Source organism: Podarcis muralis, chromosome 10 (genome assembly GCF_964188315.1).
Source record: "Podarcis muralis chromosome 10, rPodMur119.hap1.1, whole genome shotgun sequence".
NCBI classification, from domain to species: Eukaryota; Metazoa; Chordata; class Lepidosauria; order Squamata; family Lacertidae; genus Podarcis; species Podarcis muralis.
Window position 1 is genome coordinate 60,782,439 of NC_135664.1, and position 21,172 is coordinate 60,803,610.

The window sequence follows — 21,172 nt, forward strand, 5'->3', positions numbered from 1 at the left end:
TCCCCGTGATTTTCTGTGAATTTCAATGCCTGTTCTCTGAATCCTTGGTGAATGTTGTCTAGTTATTTAAAACTGTGGGAGGGAAGCCTTTTCCAGCCCAATGTCATATATTTATTTATTACTTTTCTATACCCACTTCCCCCAAAAAGGAGCCCAGGGCAGCGAACCTATGCAAGGGATAAAACAATAGAAGCAGACTGTGAATGATCTCAAGTAAAAAAAAGGGGGGGGGAAGGCTAGTTGCAAGAGGAAGGTCAGAAAGCATCAAAAGGGCTATATAAGAGGTGCCTCCAGCATAAGTGAATAATCATAGAGGATTATGCAGAATTATGTGGAAATAATCGCTCCCGCTAACAGCGAACTCAGGTGGTGTTAGTGATGACGTAGCCAAAACCGGCCCCCTCGAGGCACAAGAAGATATCCAGCTGCTTGGGGAAAACTTGCAGTTTGCAGAAGTACAAAAAACTTTAAGATAATAAAATATTAGGCAGCAAAATATAAAACAAATATGATCCAATGAGGACTGAGCATGCTTGCTCCTAGCTGAGGAATGTTGAGCTACATAGCGGATAAAAAATATGGGAATGAATGGAATGGCATGTTCTAGAGGAGTGCATTGCTGACTGGAGGCTAGGGATGGGGAAGAAATTATTCAAGAATGCAAAGTAAGTAAGCTCACCTTCAAATAAGAACAGAAAATAATATGCGAGCTGAAAAGCCACTGTCCTTTGAAAGTTACACTTCCCTGAATTTTGCGCTGCTGTTCTCCAGCCAAGTAGCAAGTATAGAACTGCATTTAATCAGGTAAAATCTGCATAAAATTGCACACCTTGATGACGATAGTATCAAAGGTGCATTTTAACAGGAGAAATTTCTTGCAAAAATGTGCACATTAGGCAAAAGTGCATTAGAATTAGAAGAAGCACATGCTAAAATGTTGCTGAATCTTCACGAGGGCTTAGAAAGAAAAATCACAAACAGATGTGGAGATACAGAGAACCAAACTACAGATTGGGAAAATGAAAATGTCAGTGTTCTAGCATTCCTGCTAGAAGGTCAGGATCCAATGCAATATTTTGTTGCAGGACCCACTTGTAATGCTAAAATCATTAGCTTAACTAAGTGAAAAGGCAGTGAAGCAACTGAAGAGTAAACAGGTTAGCACAGGAAGACTTCGGGAGCTGCATCTGAGCCTATGTGCATCCAGGCCTCTGAGTCCTTTTCAGATGGGAAATACAACATTGGTGCCTGTGAGTGTGTCTTTTAGTGCCTGTTGGTTGTTAGCACCCCAAATGTATCCATTCAATAACAGCAGAAGCTGTATGCCAGCTCCCTCGGCCAATAAAGCGAGATGAGCGCCGCAACCCTAGAGTCGGTCACGACTGGACCTAATGGTCAGGGGTCCCTTTACCTTACCCTACTTAGAACTGTCTGGTATTTTTCTGTTCCACTGGCACATTCTGCTGGCACACTGAATGGGCACTTTGCACATGCTCCATCATGCCTCTCACCCCATTTTCATCTCGGCGAAGGGCATTGCTCTCATTGTTGGTGGGGTAGTGGGTTCTTGATGTCACCCAGGCCAATTATCTAGTTACCAAATGTAGCTTTCCCCCCTTGAGTTGTTATGTTCACTTTTTCAGCTGCTGCATCACAAATTTGCATTCATCCATATTTTTTTACAAAGGTAAAGCCCAAGGTAAGCAGAGGACAAGGTGGCACCGTCCCATTAAGACCAGGGCAGTTGATACAGTTGCCTCTGGTGAAGGACAAGATGCCTTCTCTCCCATTCTGACCTGGGGAGCTGGACCTTACTTCAGTGTAGCAGCAGAACAGCATCCTGTACTTCATTGGAGGGCAGCAGGCTAGCTGGTGACAGGGGGCGGGGGACATTGTTCTGTCCTCCAATAACTTCATGTATCTCCCTGTCCCGTGCTGCCTGAGGCATTTTGCCTAACAGTAGGGCCGGCTGTGGTCTTTCAAGACGTCTTGCAGTGTTCGCCAGGCCTGTTTTACAGCAGGAGGAAGCAATCCATCACAGTCAGCCCCTCAAGTGTTGTTGCAAATGGATTAAGGCAGAAATTGGTGGCTCAGTGGTGCAACAAAACATTTAAGCAGGGTGCAAAAATGTCTTGGGTCTGCAGCACCTACAGTGGTAGATCTCTGAAGTAAACGTCTGTTCAGGCTGAACATTGATTTCAAACCAATCCCACTTTCTCCTGTTCTTCCTCCCGTGCAACATCTATCTAGTGCCAAAGACAGTCAAAAATCAAAGGCACTGCCGTTGATCCAAGGAGATTCTGACAAATGTAACAGATTATGATACTTTTCTCACAGAGAGTAACTGGATTAAAGGATTGATTTTTTTTTCTGTTGTCTTTTCCTTTTCTCTCTCTCCCTTCCTCCTTTGTACTCTCAAAAAATTGGAATCTTTCTTACAGGAAGAAATTGCTTCTCAAGTCTGAGGTTGTGGAAGTAGAGATGCCATTCTTGAGCATGACTTGGATAGTTCAGAGAGGGGGTTGTTTCTTTCAACGCGAGACCAAAATATCTTAATGTCTGAGGCAGAGCAGCAAATGCAGCCCTCCAAGTTAGAGGGTCTATGGTAGTGATGCTGGGGGCAGAGCTAGTGTATTTGTCCCCTGTTACTTTGTTCTTCATCAGGGTGGGGAACCCAAGCCTCACATTCTCCTCATGTGAGAACAGGTTACTAGACTAGATAGGCCATTGACCTGGTCCAGCAGGCTCTTATGATGTTCTTATGCTAGGTAGAGAGGGTCTGTCTCTGAGTTTTCTTTCCCTAGCTCTATGTACTGACATGCGGGTGGCACTGTGGGTTAAACCACAGAGCCTAGGACTTGCCGATCAGAAGGTTGGCGGTTCGAATCCCCGCGACGGGGTGAGCTCCCGTTGCTCGGTCCCTGCTCCTGCCAACCTAGCAGTTCGAAAGCATGTCAAAGTGCAAGTAGATAAATAGGTACCGCTCCAGCGGGAAGGTAAACAGCGTTCCTGTGCGCTGCTCTGGTTCGCCAGAAGCAGCCTAGTCATGCTGGCCACATGACTTGGAAGCTGTCTGCAGACAAACGCCGGCTCTCTCGGCCAATAAAGTGAGATGAGCACCGCAACCCCAGAGTCGGCCACGACTGGACCTAATGGTCAGGGGTCCCTTTACCTATGTACTGACATAACACCCCAATGAGGCTAATGCGTCAAGTGTCCATCAGCCACAACCCAACATTACTTTTCAGTTTCTGCATTAAGCCACAGGTCACCCTTGGCTCTGTCACTGGTGCTGTAGCTCAAATCCTGAACCACCCTCCAAATCTCTTTGTCAAGTCAGAACGAGCAAAGTCCACTTTTTGCCATCTTCCCCAATGTAAAAACCTTGAGTGGTGTGTCAGCAAGTGCTTTGCCATCAGTTCTTATAAGCCAAGCCCCTTCGTTAATTATAAGTACGCATTCTCAGCATGGGAGTAATTCAGGCTGGCTATAATTCTGGTAAGATTTCAAGAAAAAGCACTTACATTACTAAAGGCTTTTCTTAGAACTCTTCTGTGAGGCAATGTTATTTTTTAAATGGATTGGGAGGGAAGTGTGACTGTGTCCAGCAACCTTCCCAACACGGTACCCTCCAGCTGGGTTAAACTACAACTACAACTCCCATCAGGCTGGGGGTGATGGGGGTTGTAGTCCAAATCAGCTGGAGATCACCAGGTTGGGGAAGACTGGCATAAATCAACCTGGATAGCTCAGTTGGTTAGAGCGTGGTGCTGATAACGCAAAGGTTGCAGGTTCAATCCTTGTATGGGACAACTGCATATTTCTGCATTGCATTGGGGTGGACCAGATGACCCTCACGGTCCCTTCCAACTCTACATTTCTATGAATCACAGGAGACTCTGTGAAGCATCTCGAGGTAGGATGTTTGTGTTCAGATTAGGCCTGAACCCAAATGTTCCCTGTTTGACTGCAGGTGCCGAAATGGCTGGAGACATTTCTGCAATTTGTGGAGGGCAGGGGTAACCCAACTCAGTGGAAGAAGTGGTATTATAAGTGAGGATATTAATAGACAGGATGTTAAATTGTTCTTATATGCAACAATAGCGGCAAGAGTATTGTTGGCCCAGAAATGGAAGCAAGAAGAAATACCAACAAAAGAAGAACGGCAGACAAAATTAATGGACTATGCAGAATTAGACAAAATGACTGGAAGGATTCGAAACCGGCGGGACCAGAGATTTGCAGAAGATTGGAAGAAATATACGAACTATTTGAAGAGCAACTGTAATCAACAAATTATGCTAGTAGGACTACTACAAGAAGTTTTGTAAGGAGAAACATATGAAATATTGCAAAGAAGAGAAAGAAGAGAGACATTAGTTATGAGATTTAAATGTAATAGTGAAAGTAAGAAATGTATACTAAGTGAAAAGATTGGAAAATTTTCAGATGTGATTGATGGAAGTCAAAAATCGTATAAGATATAAAAGTATGTTTAATAATTGTTGAAAATTATATTATATATATATAGTCAGTATTAAAACGCAAAAACCCCCCCAACAACCAACAAACCAGGGTGGAAGAAGTGCGTGTGCATTAGAAGTGAAAACCACTGGTTGCCTGAAGCTGTCTTTATCCTGCCATTCTCACACAGTAATTAAGAAGTCCTGAGGAAGATTGTGCTATTGCACCAAGCTCTGCAGTGGCAACTAGAAAGCACACTGACCCTGACTCTATGGAATGGGTGGGGATGGTTTGAGTGCCATGGTTATCCCACTGTGAGTGGGCGGGTATCACAGGATAGGGGTGGAGAGATGTGACTTAACTTCTCAGATGTTTCTTTTGCGGGCATTATTTATTTTGTCTTTTGCAGCTGTTGTCTTGGTTGTTGGTGATTATTCATTTGCTGTAATTTGGTCGGAGGGTTGCATTATTGTTTGCTGATGATTTAGCCAATATTGCCATATGATATGCAAAATGAATTCTTTAATTTTGCTGAGTAATTTTAAAGTTATATTTTGGGTTGCAATAGGAAGAAAGGCCATCACTCACTGGTGGAGCATTTGATTTAGATGATGCCGGCTAAGGCTGGAAATGTCCCCTGCCTGAAACCCTGGAGAACTGGCCTAGACTGATCAATTATCTCACTCGCTCTAAGGCAGCTTCCTACGGTGGCACTGTGGTTTTTGTTGTACATTTTGCCGTTTTTGTTTTGAATACAGGGATATAGAAAGGTGGTTTGCAATTTTAAAATGAATTGAAAACGTGTGGCTGGGAACTGATTAGTGATGGGGTGGCAAGGATTGCTCATGTAGCTGCAGCTCACACCTCCTTAAGTCACCTAGGAATGGCACAAGGGAGCATTGTTTTCAGATATCTACAGGAGAGAGAGCTAAGGGATGCGGGTGGCGCTGTGGGTTAAACCACAGAACCTAGGGCTTGCCGATCAGAAGGTCGGCGGTTCAAATCCCTGAGACGGGGTGAGCTCTCGTTGCTCGGTCCCTGCTCCTGCCAACCTAGCAGTTCGAAAGCACGTCAAAGTGCAAGTAGATAAATAGGTAGCGCTCTGGCGGGAAGGTAAACGGCGTTTCCGTGCGCTGCTCTGGTTCGCCAGAAGCGGCTTAGTCATGCTGGCCACATGACCCGGAAGCTGTACGCCGGCTCCCTCGGCCAATAAAGCGAGATGAGCGCCGCAACCCCAGAGTCGGTCACGACTGGACCTAATGGTCAGGGGTCCCTTTACCTTTACCTTTACAGGAGAGAGAGAAATGAGCTACTTCAGGGAGAAGCTCTTCTTGATCCCTTAGGTCATGGGTGAAGAACCTGTGGCCACCCAGTTGTTGCTAGACTCCCAACTCCTGTCAGTCCCAGCCAACGTGGCTAGTGGTCAGGGATGTTGGGAGTTGTAGTTCAGCATCACTCGGAATCTGCAGGTTCAGGGGAACTGTAGGGAAGCACCCTGTTTGGTTGGAGCCCTGCACCTCCAACTCCTCTGATGGGCTCATCCATGCTTCCATTTGTACCATGATTTGCAGGAAACCTGACTGACGTTTGTAAACAGAGGATTTTCCCAGGGGAAGCAGTGGGACCAAAATAATAATAATAATAATAAAATAATAAAATTTCATTTATATCCCGCCCTCCCCAGCTAAAGCCGGGCCCAGAGCGGCCAACAACAGCAAAATAAATACAACATTCTAAAATCATTTCATTCTAAAATTAATTCAAATCAGATTAATGGCAACCATTGGGCTAGAGTTCTGTGAGGATTGCCAAAGGAAGGGGTGAGGCTGTGCCCTGGCCAAAGGCCTGGTGGAACAACTCTGTCTTGCAGGCCCTGTGGAAACATGTCAAGTCCCGCAGGGCCCTAGTCTCTTGTGACAGAACGTTCCACCAGATTGGAGCCACAGGTGAAAAAGCCCTGGCTCTGGTTGAGGCCAGCCTAACCTCCCTGTGGCCCGGGACCTCCAAGATGTTTTTGTTTGAAGACCGTAAGGTCCTCTGTGGGACATACCAGAAGAGGCGGTCCCGTAGGTACGAGGGTCCTAGGCCGTATAGGGCTTTAAAGGTTAAAACCAGCACCTTAAACTTGATCCTGTACTCCACTGGGAGCCAGTGCAACTGGTATAGCACTGGGTGAATGTGATCTCACAGTGAAGAAGGAGTCTCGCCGCGGCATTCTGCACCCGCTGCAGTTTCTGGGTCAGTCTCAAGGGCAGCCCACGTAGAGCGAGTTACAAGAACAATCACCCCTGCTCAGACCTGTGCCTACAAATCACAGACCTGTGCTTACAAATTGCAGCACAAACGGAAGCCTGAATAAGTCCTATCTCTCACTAATTAAGAACACCCACTGATTATGTCTTGCTTGAGGACCCTCAAACAGGGTACTTCCCTAGAAGCCTCGCCTTCACCGAGACTTGCAAAACGGTGGCTGACTTCTCAGAGTTACAGACCAAGCAGGCATCTCTTGTAACAAAGAGGATGTTTTCAGCAGCGTCGCCATAGCAACAGTCAGATGTTGCTCCAACCCCTGGAATGAGCTGAATGCATCATCATCAAGTTGGACCTTCAGTTGGATTCTTCCCACCTGGTACTTGAGATGCGTAGATGGCCCACTTCACACCAAGAAAAATGAATCCATTAATATTTGGAACCGGGAACAGCCTGTTAGAGAGGAATGGTGGTCTCTGCAATTTTTCAGGTGTTGCTGATTCAGAGTCTAATTCAGGATAAATACATTTAACCAAAGATAGCAATGATGATTAAAGGTGCCTTGGAGAGCTCTCTGTCGCATCGCAGGAACATGGGAGGCTGCCTTATAGTGAGCCAAACTATGGATCATTGTTCCATCTAGATCAGTGTCGTGGACAGTAACTGACTATCGAGGATTTCAGACAGGGGTCTCTCTCAGCCATACTAAGACATCTTTTCCAGTTCTGAAACCAACCCTCCCTCCTATTTTGCAGTCCCCTTTGTTTTCACCTTCACCCTCATTCCCATGCCACCTTTGCCTTCCTCCTTTTTTGCAAACTGCTCTTGCACAGACACATATAACCCCTGAGATCTCCCCACTGAATGCAGTTACTAACCCCCTTTTCACGAAAGCATTTCCAAAGTCACACAGTGCCCCTCTTGCCCCCTCCCCCATTTTCACCTTCACCCTGCTTTAGATACCTCCTCCTCACAGGCTTCTTCAGCTCTCAGGGAGCACTAGATGGTTGTAATTCTTTTGTGATGCTAGCACCATCTGTCAACGACCGCATGAACTACAGTATGATGACAGACCAGTGCATAGAGAAAAACGAAAGATTCAGCACAGCTCTTCCCTGATCAGTCTGGAACCTGCTTGTGAAAGGACTGCCTTAAAACTAGAGACAAACTAATCTCCCAATTTTTATTTCTCTGTTTCTCATTTTTTTCAAATTTTAAGTTCAGCTAATTCCTTTCCCGCATCATTTCGCAATTTATTTTAATTTTTTCATGGAAATTCATCAGTGTTTTAATACACATTTCTTCTTTTAAATCTAGTTTTGGCTAATGCATACATTATTGCAAGCCCCTTCCCATAATACAATGAATTGTGTGCATGTTGTTTTTAATAATAAAGGCATTGTTATGTAACACTTTTCCCCAATATAATGCATGTCCCCACCTTTATTTAGTTGGAGAACTGTGTCAGAAAATTTAGAGAATTCAGTGACTTCTGAAGGGTAGCTGCATTTCAGTTTGCATATTGCTCTTGGAAATGCAAATTGAACCAACTTTATCTTCCACACCTCCTTCATACATGTTGTGAATCTACCCAAATTTTCAGATTCACCATCTCAGTCTCTGGTCTCCCTTTGATATCTGTGTCATGCCCTCTTCGCTGTGTGCATTTCAGCTTTGGGCATTTTTTTCATTCCGGAAGGCTTTTATGATTAATTTCTGTATATGCTGACTTTGCTTGTCCTTAAAAAAAATGTTGTTGTTTTTAATGATGTTTAATGCTTGGATCTTACGGTTGGTGTTTTTTGTTGTTTTTGAGGCAATTATCTATAAGCCACCTTGTGAGATATTCCCACCCCCCAAAGAGGCAGAAAAGAAATATGCACATAAATACATACAAATTTAAAATTAACTTAGCGGGGAAGTGGTTGGGATTGGTAGTTCAGTATTATAAAGTATTTTCTCTGTCCTGGTTCTGTTAATTATGTCCTTGCCAATGGGCATGTAAAGCTTACAGAAATTAGCACTTTTAAAAGTCTGTTCCTATGCAGACTTCATTCTTTTCTTGAATGTTGTATTTTCATTAATTATCTGCGAAAGCTGTGACTTGTTTATGGATGCTAGGTAATGATGTCTAGTCTCCCTGGCTTGCAATTGTGGATGTTGACAATGGCATCAGGTACTCTGGAACCTGAACTGAAAGCCTCCTCTTTTGAATTTGGTACCCAGCCTGGGACTGAGTCTACTGGGAGTCTTCTTCATGAGCAGAAGATGGGTGTGCAGCATTAGCCCTTGCCATAGTTCTCTGTCAGGTAGCATGAGGACTTCTGGACTTCAGGGCAGGAACTTTGTGGTGATTTGTATCATTTGCCCACAGGGGATCCTGGTTTGAACACCTAGCATCTCCAGTTGAAGATTCAAGCAGTGAGTTGTGATAAATCCCTCTATTGGAGGACCAAGCCACACAGGATGTTAGTTGCATTACTCTGCTCTTAAGTGCAGGGTTTTGTTTTTAACGAATAACACAGTTGACCTATCCAAATTAGGACCCTAGTATGAGGCTAGACTAGTGCTATCCCTTTGCCCTTGCTATAGGTCTCATCCAGGTCAATTTTTGCATTGACACAGTCTGTCCTATTGCAGCAAACGGTATGTTTATTGGCAATGCAAACTGTAGTTGCAGGGAGGGGCATGTCCCAGAGCCTGAGGAAAACAGCTGGTATATTTATAGTGGGTTGAAAGTCCTTCCTGCGTATCACAGACACCTCCCAAGTCGCTACAAAGTCCAGTGCCTTAACCTCTCCTAAAATCACAATCTCATCTCGCAATAGCGGCTGCTTATTGTTCACGTCATTCATGTCCCCAAAGTCCCTAGATCCCCAAACTACTGGTTGAGTGCTTGCACCCTTGGCACTTATCACATATCATCTGCTTCAACGTAATTGATTGGCTTGTCAATGCACATTATGCAAAATATAGTAAGTTAGAAATAGACCGTGAGATGAGGAATGCACTCAGTGCATTCACTTGAACAGCTGACGATTCCTACTTGGAGAATTGAGAAGATGTAGTTAAGAATGCACTGTTGGATTAGGTGTGATGCTGTGTATTGAGGCAACCATGCACATATTGTGACCCACCCCATGTATTGTGACTAGCTAGGTGCTTGATCCCCACCCATTTTTTTTTCAGAGCCAGACAAGCAGCAAACAGAAGATGGAGTGTTATGGAGGCTGGGGCAGGCCACTATACATCATAGAATCATGATGGATGGACTATGTTCTGGGTGGATAACAGGTTGAGTAATCCTGGTGATTTTTATTGACCCACAGATTGCATTTATATTCCACTTTTTTCTCCAAGGAGATCAAGGTGGTGTACATGGTTCTCCCCCTCCCTGTTTAATCCCCACAACAACCCTGTGAGGTGGGTGAGGCTGAGAGGCAGTGACTGGCCCAACATCACCCAGTGAGCTTCATGGCCGAGTGGGGATTTGAACCCTGATCTCCTGGGTCCACGTCCAACACTCCAACCACAATGGCATCCGTTTGTTTGTTTTCGCCTAGTTGGGGGCCAGGGAGTGAAGACTTCTGACTGTAGAAGCAGAGCTTTCTGTCCACTGCACCGTCTTCAGGAGTAATGTATGTCTCTCACAGCAGGCAGGGGTTACCAACATAGTTCCCTTCAGAAGTCATTGGACTTCAACTCCCACCAGCCTCCGCCAGCATGGTCAATGGTCCAGAATGATGAGCATTGCAGTTCAGCAGCATCTGGAGGGCAACTTGCCTTCTGCTCCTGCTCTACAGGTATCTCTAAGCCTTTAGCTTGAATTTTTGACTTTCACAGGCAAAGCACGCGGTCAAAGTGGGGATATCACATCCATAGATGCTCCCCTGTTGTGCGAGCAGGAAGTCAAGCGGCCACCAAAAGAGGGCATGAACTGACTTGTCTCTTTCTGGTCGCTGGTCACACCGAAAAAGCAAAGGGCAAGCGCTGAGCCACTAGGGCCTTTCCAAATTTCAAAGCCAAGCTGCTCCAGCTCCTGCGTTGTGAACCATTAAATTGCACTGAAGTTGCATGCTTGTTCATTTCCCCGCAGCTCAGCCCAGATCTCTTGCTTTTCCTGCTGTATTGATCCGTTTTTAATCTTTCTTAAGGTTCCAGCTGCCCATCTCCCTTCACTCTTACTACTTTTTGTTTTTAAAATGGCACATTAAAGAGCGAGAGAGAACGTAATGCATAAACTCAGTTGTGAACTTGGGTGGTTAAGTGTCTTTCGGATGGGGCCACCTAAACATAAGATATTCTTGGAGGACTCCCAAGGCATGCAGAAATATGCAAAATTATAAATCAAAAGAAAAAAGGGGAGAGGAGAAAAACCCAGTTTGTAAAAGTGGAAACTCAGGGATGGAACTGAAGCAGGAAAAGGAGGGTGGAGGTGGGCATGCAGTCTTCCCCTTCTGCCCCTCTCCTCCTGATATTGACACATGCAATGACCCTGCAGCACCATGCCCACTGCAGCAAGTTCTGCCTCCTGTTATGGAGCAATGCATTCAATAATAAATGGGGTGATGGATGGAACACCTCTGCATCTCACAATGTTTGAATTCAGTATTCTTCTAGGAAAATATGAGCAAATGTCCATATTCCTCTTGGTTAAGATTTGGTAGAATCTCCAAGGGCCAAAAATATTGGTCCAGGCCAGGGGTCAGATCTAGTCAATCAGTCATTGATTATCTATCATTGGCCTGATGTTACACCCATATGAACATAAAAAGTGTATGCTGGAGGGACTTGGGAAACTACCTGATACCAAGCCAGATTATTGATCCATCTAGCTCAGTATCATCTACACCAGGCTTCCTCAACCTCGGCCCTCCAGATGTTTTGAGACTACAGTTCCCATCATCCCTGACCACTGGTCCTGCTAGCTAGGGATTATGGGAGTTGTAGGCCAAGTTGTATGGAAGTGAGAGCTGGACCATAAAGAAGGCTGATCGCCGAAGAATTGATGCTTTTGAATTATGGTGCTGGAGAAGACTCTTGAGAGTCCCATGGACTGCAAGAAGATCAAACGCATCCATTCTTAAGGAAATCAGCCCTGAGTGCTCACTGGAAAGACAGATCGTGAAGCTGAGGCTCCAGTACTTTGGCCACCTCATGAGAAGAGAAGACTCCCTGGAGAAGACACTGATGCTGGGAAAGATGGAGGGCACAAGGAGAAGGGGACGACAGAGGACGAGATGGTTGGATAGTGTTTTCGAGGTTACCAGCATGAGTTTGACCAAACTGCGGGAAGTAGTGGAGGACAGAGGTGCCTGGCATGCTCTGGTCCATGGGGTCACAAAGAGTCGGACACGACTAAATGACTAAACAACAACAACAGGCCAAAAACATCTGGAGGGCCAAGGTTGAGGAAGCCTGATCTACACTGAGTGGCAGCGGCTCTCCAGGATAGCAGATGGGGGTGTCTTCTCCGCCCTATCTGGAGATGCCAAGCGTTGAAGCTTGGGCTTTCTGCATGCAACCCTCTGAGCTGCACCCCTTCCCCCAAATGCAGAACAAGGAGCAAATGCAGAACAAGGACTACATGCAGTTCTTCCAGCATCATTAGTGTTTGGGTGAGGAATTGTTCTCCTCACAAAAGAGAACAGCAGGTGGGATGAGGGGAGTCAGCTATTGAGATTCATACTGCAGGGACCAATTAAACACTGGCAGGGAACTCAGGGGATGATGCAATAATTGCATTCAAAGTTTTAGATTTATGCTTCCCTGACTCTGTGTGGAATATCCACGTTCCCCAGCTGGCGAACAATTGTGTTGTCACTGCAACTATCGGTTTCCTGTCCTCATGTAATGTAGCATTCCTTTCACCCTTCTATAAAGACCGCTCTCATTAGCCAGTTCCAAAGTCTAGTGCTTATCCCCTGTCCATGGTGCTGAAATACCCAAGCCAGGCCATTGTGGCCTGTTGGGGGAATGAAAGACAGCTCACAACATGAGTGGTTTCAGGGAGAAAATCCCAGTACAGTCATACCTTGGGTTACAGACGCTTCAGGTTGCGTTTTTTTGAGTTACGGACCGCTGAAACCCGGAAGTACCGGGACGGGTTACTTCCAGGTTTCGGCGGTCACGCATGCGCAGAAATGCCAAATTGCAACCCACATGAGCGCAGACATGCAGATGCAAGTTGCGAACGCTGCAGGTTGCGAACATGCATCCCACACGGATCACGTTCATAACCTGATCATCCACTGTAACACAATCATTGTTTTTCATCAATGAAGTCTCTAAAAACTTGTTTGGGTATTGATTAAAACCTCATATATTGAATAACTACTGTTCATTCCTAACATAGAAAATCTAATCATCTACCTACCTACCTACCTACCTGTCAGAGGGGTGTATGTGTGCGCAATTTAGACTAGAATTGCACTCAAGAATTGTACTATTGGGAATAATCTGGCATTGGTAAAGAGATCCATTAGATGAAGTCATCTATCTTCCCTGTTTATATCGTCCTGGGTTTTGAATAAGGCCTGTGTGGGAAGGAGCTTTTTAATTGCATCGTATAATTCATCTTGCACTCATTTGTGTATTTACATGTGCTTATTCACTAGGGAACAGCTAAAGTTTAATTGTCATTGCTTCCTAAGTAGCTGAGTAGGTGGATGCATACGGAGCTAGTAGTTTGTGCATATGGATTAGTCTCATGTCAGAACAGATTCCTTGCTGAGGAGACTGTACAGATTTATAGATTTGTCTTAATTGCTTGAATGAATGCTTCACATCTGTAGAACATGCATTTCAAGCATCCAAAGCAGTCTGCAAATGCTACCTTTGTAATCATAAAAAACAGCCCCGTATCGTAGGATAGCATTATTACTCTACTAATGCAGGTGGAGGGGTTGGTGCATGTGTGCCACAATAGCCCCTGTGCTTTTAAGTGAGTGGAGGTGAGATTTGGAACTGGGAATGAGATTATAGTACATTCACTTAGCCAAGATACTAGGGAAAGACCCATCACTCAGTGGAGGAGCATGCAGTTTGGTTATACAGGAGGTCCTGATTAAATCCTTAACATCTTCAGTTAAAAAGGTCAAGCAGAAGATATTGGAAAAGACCTCTCTGCCTGGTATCCTGGAGGGCTACTCCTGGTCAGAATCAAGTGGACAATACTGGGCTAACTGGATAAAAGTTACATTCAGGAATTGGGTTTATTGGTTTAGATTTCCTGGCTATACTAATAACTTTGGTTTCTGTGTTCCTTGTACTGTATACTGCACTACCTGTTGCATTAAGGAACTGTAGGTTTTTGATCGATATACTATCATGCTAAGGGACGCGGGTGGCGCTGTGGGTAAAAGCCTCAGTGCCTAGGGCTTGCCGATCGAAAGGTCGGCGGTTCGAATCCCTGCGGCGGGGTGCGCTCCCACTGCTCGGTCCCAGCGCCTGCCCACCTAGCAGTTTGAAAGCACTCCCGGGTGCAAGTAGATAAATAGGGACTGCTTACTAGTGGGAAGGTAAACGGCGTTTCCGTGTGCGGCTCTGGCTTGCCAGAGCAGCGATGTCTCGCTGGCCACCTGACCCGGAAGTGTCTCCGGACAGCGCTGGCCCCCGGCCTCTTGAGTGAGATGGGCGCACAACCCTAGAGTCTGTCAAGACTGGCCCGTACGGGCAGGGGTACCTTTACCTTTACCTTTTATCATGCTAAATTTTATTGGCACCAATGGCTGTGGTGTGACACAACCATGGATATTATCGGACATGTTGCCACTCTGGAAGCAATTAACATGGAAATGAGAGCTAAACTTCCACTGCATTTTGTTCACTTTTCAGAAGTGGCTTTTAAAAGGTAAATGTAAAGGGACCCCTGACCATTAGGTCCAGTCGTGGCTGACTCTGGGGCTGCGGCGCTCATCTCGCTTTAGTGGCCTAGGGAGCCAGCGTACAGCTTCTGGGTCATGTGGCCAACATGACTAAGCCGCTTCTGGCGAACCAGAGCAGCGGACGGAAACGCCGTTTACCTCCCCGCCAGAGTGGAACCTATTTATCTACTTGCACTTTGACGTGCTTTTGAACTGCTAGGTTGGCAGGAACAGGGACCGAGCAACAGGAGCTCACCCCTTTGCAGGGATTCGAACCGCCGACCTTCTGATCGGCAAGTCCTAGGCTCTGTGGTTTAACCCACAGCGCCACCCGCGTCCCTTTAAAGATCACACAGAATGCAAAAATGATCAAGGAAATGTTGGGGAGATAGAATAAAGTTCTGTCTGAATGCAGCTGAAGAGTCTGACCTGGTACAAGTCAGTGTTCCAAGTTACTCTAGCGTAGTTATTGTATTGAATTAATTGTAAATTTAGGCCACAATGTTTGGTCTGGGTTTCCTGAAAGAGCACATGCTTTAAAAGATTGGTGGGTGGGGTAGGGGGAATTTGTTGGGACATCTTTATTACTTCTGTTCAGTTCTGAACTTCTTGCCCTACCCATTCCTGTGCTGGAATCATGACTCCTGAACTCTGTACCTGTTGCTGAGCCTATTCCATTACTTGCCTGAATAAGATCTCTTTCTTACTTACAAGAGTCTCTGTCTGCGTGTTTTGGGTGGGAGCCAGGACAAATGTGTAGATAGGACCAATGGATGGAAGAGCAGGCATGACTGGTGACAGTTTGCCCCCAAGGTTCTCGACGTTTGCAGAGGAAGGTTGTGCAGGGACGTGACCTCTGAAGCACCACTGGAAGTGACAAATTTGCCACCACTTATTGCAGTGGGAAGTCACTGTGAGTCGGGACTGACAGCATCAGTATGGCAAATACACATTTCATTACTTCTGGTCAGCTACCTTCAGGATTTAATTTGCTAGTGTCACAGCTGGAGAGGCTGTTTCACACCTCCAGGGAAATTTGGCAAGACCTGCCTCCTAAACCAAATGATTGCATCTAGCCTCCTTCACGGTTTATTATTACAAGCATGACAAGCCCAAGTCATACCAAAGCCCTCCGAAAAGCTGGGAGCAGACAAAGACCCTCAATGTACTACTACTACCTGTTTGCTTTCTCTGCCTGCAGAAACACATCTCACAAAGATTTGAGGCCCAGCCTCCAAATAGAGTTAAGGCCAGAAGGTGTTTTGGACTACAAGTCCCATCGTCCCGTACTCTTACCTATGCTGACTGGGGATGGGCTGAAAGTTAGTCTGGGGAGCGTTGGAGGGGGGGCACTTGGCTTGGGAAAGCTGGTTTACACCTTCAGTTTCATGGAAATAAGTGGGGAAACCTAGAATGTGCCATAAAATCTGTGTGCCTCCTCAACTCTCTTTACTCTCATATGTTCTTTCATTGTCAGTGGGTGGGGGATCTGAACCCCCCTAAACCACAAGAAAAGCCCTGCTGGGTCAGGTTAATGTTTCATCTAGTCCAGCATCCTGCTTTCATAGTAGCTGCCCAGATGTCCATGGGAAGCTGCAAGCAGGACCCAAGCTCAATAACACTCTCCCCTCCTGTAGCTTCCAGCAACTGGTATTCACAACCATTACTGCTTCTGGCTGTATCCCCTATTGAATCATAGAATCATAGAATCATAGAGTTGGAATAGACCACAAGGGCCATCGAGTCCAACCCCCTGCCAAGCAGGAAACACCATCAGAGCACTCCTGACATATGGTTGTCAAGCCTCTGCTTAAAGACCTCCAAAGAAGGAGACTCCACCACACTCCTTGGCAGCAAATTCCACTGTCGAACAGCTCTTACTGTCAGGAAGTTCTTCCTAATGTTTAGGTGGAATCTTCTTTCTTGTAGTTTGGATCCATTGCTCCGTGTCCGCTTCTCTGGAGCAGCAGAAAACAACCTTTCTCCCTCCTCTATGTGACATCCTTTTATATATTTGAACATGGCTATCATATCACCCCTTAACCTCATCTTCTCCAGGCTAAACATGCCCAGCTCCCTTAGCCGTTCCTCATAAGGCATCGTTTCCAGGCCTTTGACCATTTTGGTTGCCCTCCTCTGGACACGTTCCAGTTTGTCAGTGTCCTTCTTGAACTGTGGTGTCCAGAACTGGACACAGTACTCCAGGTGAGGTCTGACCAGAGCAGAATACAGTGGCACTATTACTTCCCTTGATCTAGATGCTATACTCCTATTGATGCAGCCCAGAATTGCATTGGTTTTTTTATCTGCCGCGTCACACTGTTATTGGTACATGAAGCAGAAAATAATGTTGCACACCACCCCAATCTCCACAAGCGGCGCGACATGACAAGGATGTCAGACGCGCTTTAGCCTGGGTTCTTCTTTGGAAATGAGGCTCTGCACAGTTGGTGGTGTCTTTATGATATGTGGTTTGTTTACACATATGTGCAACCTGAGAATATGATGGGGACTGCTCAGAGCATTCATATTCCAAGAGGGTCTCTTGCTTCTCCCATAGGCACAGAAGGCTTGGGTCTCAGAACAGAGAAATCAGCCATGCTCTTTGTCTCTTTGTCACAGTCAGCCCACGTGGTGTTGTTCGCCCCACTTCCTCTTCCTTGTATGTGAACCAAGTGAAACTATTCCCCTCTAGCATACATCATCCAAACTCAGTGCTTTTTTCCCCCTAAAAAAAATGTTTAAGGGTACTCTCATTTTGACTCAAGAAAATCACTTTTTTATAGTTCAAATTGGGGGGGTGGGGTGGGGAATACAGTAAATGGACAAAAGTACAAAGAACATGTATTACCTCACACATTAAACGCTCGCTTCCATCTGAGACTCGGGAAAGGAAATGAGGCCGCCATTGGGGGTAGTAATGGAACTGGCAATTCACTGTGCTAGAGTACAGTGGTACCTCGGGTTAAGAACTTAATTCATTCTGGAGGTCCGTTCTTAACCTGAAACTGTTCTTAACCTGAGGTACCACTTTAGCTAATGGGGCCTCCTGCTGCTGCCGCACGATTTCTGTTCTCATCCTGAAGCAAAGTTCTTAACCCAAGGTACTATTTCTGGATTAGCAGAGTCTGTAACCTGAAGTGTCTGTAACCTGAAGCATCTGTAACCGGAGGTACCACTGTATTTTTTTATTAAAAAAAAGTTTCTTCTCCTGCTGGATTCACAAAATGTTTAGGGGTACACGTACCCCTGCGTACCCCCAGAAAAAAGCGCTTTCCAAACTGAAATCCTAAACCCTTATTTGTCTCTGCCCACTAACACACAGCTGGAGGAGGGGCTCCACCCCCTTTGCTGTCTGCCATTGAACATCCCAATGGCTCATCATTTGATGGGATGCTAGCAGCCTTTGTTCCCCGCTCAGCTAGCAACCGCCAGGCTGGCTTGGCTTGTTAACATAGGCTTAATCCAGGGGTCCAGTGTATGGCACAGTTTAACTCTTCAAACATTGATTAATTCCAAATTTTATTGGACCCACAAAGTCATAACAATAAATCAAGGATTGCTAGTGAGTGGCAGAGGCCTAGCGGACTATTTGCATTGCTGCCCATAACAGCCTTTTGTTGCTTTGAATACAAGAGAGGGTAAAAGAGAAGTTGTGTTTGAGGAGAAATTTTTCATGAATGGGTAACAGATAGAGCTTGCACCTGGTTTCTGAGCACCTGGTTTCTGATTGGTAAGAATGGTCTCCAAGAAACCAATCAGGTAGGGGAAGCTTTTATTTGTGGTGGGGCAGTGAATGACAAATATTTGGTGCATTATAGACAAACCTTTGTGATATTTGTTGACTTATTTCGGGGGGGGGGGGTGATAGAGGATTAGTCACATTGCTGAAAGATTTTCAGAACTCCTTGTGGAGGGACACCAAACTGGCTGGCTAACATCCCCACTCGCTATGTTGCGAAAGCAAAGCCATTTCTGCTGTAGGAGCTGCAGAGCTGAGGCGTTTGAAGTTGCTCTCCTATGGACCATCAAAGGGCAAAGTGATTCAGAGGAGCTGAAAATATCACCTGGTGCTGACTTTTTGAGCAGCCAAGAGGTAGAGATCTAAGCATCGCCATGCCAATTAAATGGGGGGAAAGGGCTGGGAGAGATGCCGGAACTTTAAATGTGGTCCCTTTTTCATTATAATTACAGTCGCTGCATTTTGGAATTCCTGCAGACCTGGTGGTTTCCTTTCTGACAGATAGTTTGCAATTAATGAAGGGAAGAGGGTTTTTATTTTCCTTCCAAATCAGCCAAAGAATTGATTTTCTATGTGACAGATGGAGAGAGAGAGAGAAAAGGTTAAACTGTTCCATTTTCTTCTGTACACTTGAGTGACAGAGTTGTCTAATATGAAAAGGATTGAAGCTTCATAGAAAATAAATTGGGTGAGCAGGAAAGATTTGGGCTTCCTTGTATCTAAGAATGAGTGGATTCCCCCTGTTTCTGTTCCTTCATTTTTCTGTGGATTCACTCCACTTCTCCCAAATTCCAGTGTAATTATAGCTTTATGAAGGAGACATGGGTGAAAAATCACTTTTTAAAAAAATAATAATAAAAACCCTCAGAGCCACACTATTTGTAAAAGAAGTCACACAGTGGAAACAATGCCCCTGTGCTGGAATCAAACTTTAAAAACTGGGAGGAAAATCCATGGTGGCATAGGAAACTTATGGCAATATTTTATATATTAGTGTTTGGGAAGGAAGACTGGTATTGCCATTTGGGTTCGCCCGTAACACACTTGTAGCTTTAATTTCTATAGATACAGAAATAATTGTTGTATACCAGGGTCCTGAAAGGGACGCGGGTGGCGCTGTGGGTAAAAGCCTCAGCGCCTAGGGCTTGCCGATTGAAAGGTCAGCGGTTCGAATCCCCGCGGCGGGGTGCGCTCCTGTTGTTCGGTCCCAGCGCCTGCCAACCTAGCAGTTCGAAAGCACCCCCGGGTGCAAGTAGATAAATAGGGACCGCTCTCTAGCGGGAAGGTAAACGGCGTTTCCCTGTGTGGCTCTGGCTCACCAGAGCAGCGATGTCACGCTGGCCACGTGACCTGGAAGTGTCTCCAGACAGCGCTGGTCCCCGGCCTCTTGAGTGAGATGGGCGCACAACCCTAGAGTCTGTCAAGACTGGCCCGTACGGGCAGGGGTACCTTTACCTTTTTTTACCAGGGTCCTGAAGCTGAAGTCCCTTCTGTTGGCATCATGCCACATATAGGGTGTGATGTCAGAGATGGAGGGGGGAATATGTGGCCCGAGGAGGCGAGGAAGCAGGCGGATGATTCAGGGCAAGGGGCCAGTGGTTTGTGGGGTTCTGTCTGCACTGAATGCCACTCATGTCCAATTTCAGGGCCACTGCTGCCTTGCTCTGGGGACTAGCAGTGCTGGCATGCAGAACAATCATGTTGCCATGTTATCGGAAGCACCACAAAAACAATCAATGTCCAGAGCAGGGGTGGAGGAAGGGGGTGTGGTGGGGGTAGACTGCCCCGGGTGTCTTTGCTGAGGGGGGTGACATTGTTGGGATGCGTCCAAGGAAACAGGGGCAATTGGCAGGCCCCCAGCTGGCTCCAGCCCACCGGCCGGCAGCCAGGCAATCTCCGGTCCTTGGATCAGCATGTAACTGCGACTCGAGTTTCAGAAACATTCAGAAGCTGAGCACGCAAGCCAGCAGAGAGAGAAAAACTCATCGCAACAGAAGGGCAGATAGAGGCTGTGTAAAGTGTATTTACAGGTATTTCATTCAGCATCAGGACAAAGGGAAGAACAAGCAAGCAGCATAAGCAAAAGCTATACACACAACGGAAGTTCCCAGCAAGCTGTGCTGGAAGGTAAACAGACATGTGACATACAACAACTCCACACATCTGTTAAGGTAGAACGGAATATCGTAACAGACATTTGGTGTGTCGCCGCCCACGACCTCCAAGCCTACCCCGAGCTGTCGGGAGAAGAGAGGAGCTGCGCCGCTTTGCATATGCTCTGCCGCTGGTCCAGAGACCCCCACATCCCTAGAAGCAGTGCTTAGAATGGCAAAACAAACTCTGCCAGTTTGTAGAAATGGCAAAATTGACAGCAATTATTAGAGGCCACTCAAATCAGAGAATAATTAGAGAGTGGGTTGGAGTGAAGGAATACATGAAAAAATATGGTTCTGGAATTGAAATATTAATAGAGAATGTGCAAAACGTGCAAGTGTAAGCAAGAAATAATAATAGAAGCAATTGAATAATTATTAAATTATAACAACACAACAAGATGGAAGAAGTAAAATATTGAGATCACACATGGGTGAAGGGGAGTGGGGGTATATGGGAACCTATAATATCGTTTATAATATAATTTGTTAATTGTGTTGTATTTACATATAGCAAAGGGAAGCCTAGAACAATTAGATATATTTTAATTTAGGTAATCTGTGTAATAAGCTTATGTTAGAAAATGTATATGGATTTTGAATTTGATGCTTGTAAAATTATTTTGGTTGAAATAATTTTTTTAAAAAAAGAAATTTAAAAGAAGAAGAAGCAGTGCTCATGCCAGAACATAATTTTC

At 45.6% G+C, this 21,172-nt stretch overlaps 1 protein-coding gene across 2 annotated transcripts in view; it reads left to right on the forward strand.

Annotated features, from left to right (window-relative positions):
• PTPRO (protein tyrosine phosphatase receptor type O) overlaps positions 1-21,172 on the forward strand; it is a 131,649-nt gene that overhangs the window by 43,124 nt on the left and 67,353 nt on the right. The window lies entirely within an intron of this gene.